Source organism: Octodon degus, unplaced genomic scaffold (genome assembly GCF_000260255.1).
Source record: "Octodon degus isolate 3935 unplaced genomic scaffold, OctDeg1.0 scaffold00057, whole genome shotgun sequence".
NCBI classification, from domain to species: Eukaryota; Metazoa; Chordata; class Mammalia; order Rodentia; family Octodontidae; genus Octodon; species Octodon degus.
In genome coordinates, this window is record NW_004524633.1 from 2501794 (window position 1) to 2507793 (window position 6000).

A 6000-nucleotide genomic window follows, 5' to 3' on the forward strand; every position below is an offset into this window, starting at 1 on the left:
AGAAGTTGGCTTCAGGACAGGGCAGCATCGGACTGCCCATGTGGCAGGTGAGGAAGGCACACCGGAAGTTGTAGGAGGCAAAGGCTGCTGTTAAAAGGGCAGTGTGTGGGTCACATGGCCCAGGAACGTGGAGTGAGGAGGTGGCATTGAGATAGGCGCTGGTCCTCAAGCGTGGTGTGCAGGCGGCAGCCAGGCGCGCACTCTGGGGCTAGTGAGGTACGCAAGGAGCCAGGCTGGTCCAGGGTGTGCTTTCTGAATGAGGGTGGGCTTGGCACGGGACCAATGGAGGGAGCACACGTCTGTGGCCGGCTTTGGCTGTTCTAGTGACTCGAGCACGGCTGGCACCGAGCAGGGCATGGTCGCCCTAGCGGTGTGCACGGGGCAGCAGTGACGGCAGCGCGTGGGGCGGGTGCTTGCTGCTGAGATAGGAGAACGAGTGGCGCAGCCTGAGGTACCGTGTGCTGGTTCTGGCGTCTCAGAGTTGGAAGCTGGCTGCCCTGCTCTGTTAGGGGCTGCCTTCTGCTAGACACAAAGCCCAGCGAGCGTTCCGCGGGAGTGCTCAGCGCGTTCACACAGGCTGAGGAAGGGAGGGTCATGCCGAGCAGGGCTTTTAGCCTGAGGAGCCCACGAATAGAACTCAGAGCCTGGGAACTTGGATGGGGAAAGCTCACGTCCGCATTTTACTGATGTCTCACTAAAAATAGTATTTTTTTTTGTTAGCAAAGTAGGCGACGAAGTGCTGTTGTATCAGCAGTTACTGGAACTTTTGTCACTCAAAGGAAGCAGAGATGTTTTCCTAGGATAAGAATGTTCCTGTACCTCTGGCCATGTGCATTTTTAACTAAACTTTAGAGCATTTTTGGGGATGCCACGGCCTTACCAGGCTTCTGCACCCCAGGCTTACAGACTGGGGCATAGGAGATTGAGGAGGACAGGAAAGCAGGCTTCCGGCTCAAGTGTGGAGCTGGAGCGGTCTGAAGGCTCCCGTAGAGGGAGGGTCTGAGTGCTGCAGCTGAGGCTGTGAGGTGGCAAGCCCAGGGAAGCTAAGGGACTGTGAAGCCGCCTCAGCCTGGGCAGGTGCTTCTAGAAGGAAAATTGGAGCTAAGCGAAGACAGGATCAGTGGCTGCAATGACGATGCCACCAAGTGGGCTTGAAAACTGTGAAAGAGAGAATCTCGAAGTGCTAAGGACGCAGGCAGTCTGAGCTGCAGGGTAGCTGAGCTAGGAGGGCAAGGCCAAGGCCGGCTCCTCTGCTGGAGGCCTTGGTGATCGGCCGACTGTCTTGGAGATCCAGTTCCAACTCGCGTAGGAGGTTTACTTCGGACACTCCTTTTCTCCCTTCCCTGCAGAGTGCAGCCTGCCAGCCATGAGGTGAGAATCGGTGGCCCGATGAGGTGACATTTCGAGCTTCCCTTCTTTGCCTGGCCTCCAGACCCCAATTTTCCAGAGACCACGATTGAGAAGGACCTTTTGTTATGCACAGTGGGGTGGGGAGACTCTCAGTGGTACAAGATAGAGTGAGGCCTTTGCAAAATATAGCAAGTTCATGCTGCTAAGATGTTAAGTTATTTGGTCTCCCTGGTTTAAGTAGTGACTTGTTGTTTTCATGCTAATACAAATTCTTGTATTAATAGGAGCATGGCCCTGGGTCTCTTCATCCGCCTGGGAAAAAATTACCCATTTGATGGTAAACAAAGAACAGAAGAATCGATTCACTGTCTTCAGTTTAAAAAAAGGCAGAATGAAGCAATAGCGGAGCAATGTTAATTGTGGCCATCTACCACTTGCAGTCAGTGAGGCCGCTTGTGTCCTGTTTTTAGGAGCTGGAGTATTAACGAGTACATAGTGCATTAGAAATGCGGAACATGACCACATGTTCTCAGGGTTTTGTCAGTGTCACATGAAAGGGCACTTGTGCTGGGACGCCCAACCCGGGTCTTCTCTGTTCAGTGCGTATTTACAGAGATGTATGAATATTTGATTAATGAATCATCATCTCTGGAGAAATGTAACAACTGGCTGTACTGCTGTACAAAGCCAGGCCCTTCACTCTTGCTCAGCTGCCAGTGGTGTCGCTGACACTGGGCCCTTTCTCAATCTCGCATATTCCGCCGAGTGCATTCTCGGGGTCCAGAAAAGGTCTGAGGGGGCATTCAGTTGCTTGTTTGGAACTTTACTCATTTTACAGGATCTGATTTGTAAAGATTTTTCCAATGAAAACAAGCAGTGGTGGGGAGACTTTAAATGACCTTTTTGTTGTAATGATTACTCTCTGCAGAAATTAGTTGGAAAATTATTAATAAATAAAAAGGAATGGTTGCCCTCTGTAAAATTTTCTGTCAGGGATTCAGTAATAATTTTTTCCTGACCACCATACAAAATATCTACTAGCAATAGAAATGTATAAGATACATCTCTGATTTAGATTTGTAGAGCTCACATCTACTTGAATGATAAATCTAAATTCATCATTAAATATAATTTAAGCCTGTTCAGAAATAATTGCCCCTTCTCCAGCCTTCTCTTTTTTGTTTTGTTTTTAATATCTATGGAGAAATCAATTCTAACTTTCAAAGTTAGGTAGGTATTTTAGCAATGTTACCCAGGCTTAACTGCTTTAGTAACAGGGAGAAATGTCAAAAAAAGATAAATTCAGTGCAGGAGCCTTCGCTGGAAGCCGTAACCGCAGGTTAGAATTACCCGTGCTCTGCAGAATTCCGGCACTACCTCTCCTCAGGGCCACAGTGCATTACAGCCGACGTGTAATGAAGCCGCTATAAAATCTCTGGTAATTAAGGGGGATTTGACAGTAATTGCAACAGTGAATCAACTTAATTATTACCTGCTTCAAGAGAGCTAACCTGATGTTATAATCTAACCTTTTCTACTTTTAAAATGGGAGATTAAACAAGTATATGTAGCATTTAAGAATTAAATGTGTTGAAATAGAATTGTATTAACATACTTCTAACATACATTCTCTGTGCACATGTATATGTACTTCTTGAGAACCACATGCAGCTCTCTGGAATCCCTTGAAGTTATTTGATCGGCTCTAGAAATTGAACCAAACCCAACATCTCTAATTCAAGTCAGCTTCTTCCCGAGCTCGACAGACCTGAGTGCAATTAGCCTGATTTCCACAGAATTACAGACACAGCCTTGACAGCAGCGTGGTAAGAAGAGAAACGCCAACGTTACCACCACTGCTTCCATTTAGGTAGACCACCTCATAGAACCTTACAGTCTCATCAGAAGGGCAAGCACACTGGGATGAAGATTTAGAGCCATCTCTGCTTCTAGATAATTTAGTCTGCCCAGCCCCAGGTATGAGTGAGACCCTCAAGCCTTCCCCCAAGCTGGCCTGCAGGAGTGCATCTCGTAATTCTTTCCATTCCCTGTTGCCTCTCAATTTCCTGTCTTCCTCTTCCCAAGCGAGGAGGGAAAAGATGTGATGTCACAGTGTGGTTCTGGTTTTGCCTTGTGGTTCTGGGGCTCAAACCCAGGGCCTCACACGTGCCAGACTGTACCACTGAGCTACACCTGCCCCGCCAGTGTGGGTTTGATATGAACTCATGTCATAGCCCATGTGTCGTCAGGTACCTAGCAAATGTAATTAAGGTCAGGTTTTGTCTTTAAGGTTTCCCAAATTCTCTTTTCTGTGGTTTTTTTTTTTTATCTTTCACATAATTTTATTTTCTCCCTTCAACCCTAATAATACGATATCCAAACTTTGTCTTATTGGTGGGTCTGTACACACAGGCTTATCCATTCCACTCACAGGCAAGGCAAATGCTGCTTCTTGAAATGGTCCTACCACAAAGCCTCTGGTCATCCAGCCCAAGTCGCCCCCTTGCCTGGCTTTATCTTCACTCTACTGTGCGGCCACTTCTCTGAACCTCATCCTGGACTTTAACTTTTCCATGGCTTCTATAACTTTGCTGTGTTTTTCCCATACAATGTGTTGGACATTTACTGCACTGCCACCACCTTTGGGGCCCTGAGCCTTCTTGACCCCACTATCACTCCCAGAGGCTGCTTCCCCTGTCCCCCTTTTCTAGAACCACTTTTTCCTTTGGGCGACATCTTTGGAATTCGCCGTTGTACTTGCTCTCTTTTCTGTTTTTAAGCCTCTTCACATAGTGTCATCATGGGCTTTAGCTTTACTAATGGCCATGTTAGCTCTCTGTAGGTATTGACAGACTATGCACAGTTTGCCTTGCAGCAGAGGTCTTTGGGCTTGGTCTATGTAGAGGCCCAGTGTCCTGGTCTCCCTGGAGCTGGGCACGAGGCGTGGGTGGGGTGCTAACCAACGCCAAATGGGAGGGCCTGACCCCCACCAGTGAGGTCGTTTGCGGCATTCGCCATGTTTCCATGCAGAGGGAAACTGGAGCTGCTTCTGCATAGAGGGTGGCAGCGGTTAGCTGCTCAGGAAACCCGGGCAGGCTTTCTTATGACTGTCAGTTGTATAAGATTTCATTGCAAACAAAGATCCGGTTCCCCTGGAGGACGACTGAGAACGCAGATGACATCTGCCCTGTTGGCTAACATCGCTTCGTGCCACTAACCAAATATACATTTTGCAGTGTGAATCTTAATTTTAATTTGGTCACGGATTGACCTGGAACAAATTATCTAGAACATCATTCTGTTTTATTCCACTACCAGCGTGCATTTCAAAAACTGCAGGAATTCCTAGAATCAGATTTCCTTGTTTTTCTGTCAGAAAACTTGCACCAAAGCAAGTCATCAGTGTCGTGGCCTTAACAATTAGTCCAGCTTCCGCAGGTACTCATTTTAGGGTTGGAGCTCTGCTGTTCCGTGGGAACCAGGACTGCGACTCATACGTGACTTTTGACTTACTTGGATCAGTGATTCAGGAGTATGTAGTGGTTGTACCTTCTACCTTTGATCAGTGTTTATGACTGTGATGGCTTATTATTATTATTATTATTATTATTTTAACCACAGCAGATCAGTTTATTTATTCATTCATTTATTTTTCAGACAAGGTGCTCCCAAGTCATTACGTTACTCATGCTGTGCTTGTTTACACTCACCTCCATCAGCCTCCCAGAGTGCTGGGATTAAAGGTGTGCAGTCCTATGCCTGGATGATTGTATTCTTGTTAGTAACCAGAAACCAAGTGGCTCCTGTTAGATAAACAGTGTGACAACGTGAGGGGGGAAGGTGGAATTATTGGCCAGAGGGAAGACTCTTCACTTGTGCTGCCTGTCTACGAAACTGAGACAGAAAAGGGAGTAAAACAGGCAAGCTTCCTGCCCTTCAGAGCTCCCGTTCGCCGGTGACACATTTATTCAGGGCTGCTGTTCTGGCCCCTTGATTCGCGCTATCCAGGCACTTTGTATGCCATGAGCAGAAAGCCGTGCTTTCCAGAGATCTACCTTCGGCCAGGTGTCCAGGGTGGATTCAGTTCCAGATCTGCTTGATTCCATAGTGGTTGGGACTGCTAGGTTTGGGATTAATGAGCCATACTGTTCCTAGCCTAACCTTGATATATAGCATAGGTGAAAATGTACAGGTGAATATTTACAAGGTTTCACTGAAGATCCCCTGAAATGCAAACCGCTTTCCTGCTCCACTGTCAGGCGGAAGCCAGGGCCTGCGGGTTTGGAAGCAGCTGCCTTCGTGTGAGGCTGCCTTGGGCCTCTCAGATCTGCTCCCCAAGCAGAACGTGCACTGGCTTCCTCGGAGCCGTGGGAACCACGGGCACCGCTGAGGCCCTCGCAGTAAAGACAAATCGCCGTATGCCTTCGCTCTTAGAGAATAAAGAAATAAAAAATTAAGATTATGCTTTCTGAGAGAAAGTTAATTATACAACCATCTCAATTATTCAGGGGCTGAATATTATATTAAGGATATATTCATATCTGCCTTGAGCAATAAAGAACTTTTTAATTTCCAAAAAAAGGGGTTAGAGAGAGTTGGGGTCATCTGAAAAACTGACACACATCTTTGAAAGATGGAGAAGTTTTATAG

General features: G+C 47.0%; 1 pseudogene; it reads right to left on the reverse strand.

Annotated features, from left to right (window-relative positions):
* Positions 1 to 3692: 3692 nt before the first annotated feature.
* On the reverse strand, positions 3693 to 4119 carry LOC105742523 (annotated as a pseudogene).
* Positions 4120 to 6000: the final 1881 nt, after the last annotated feature.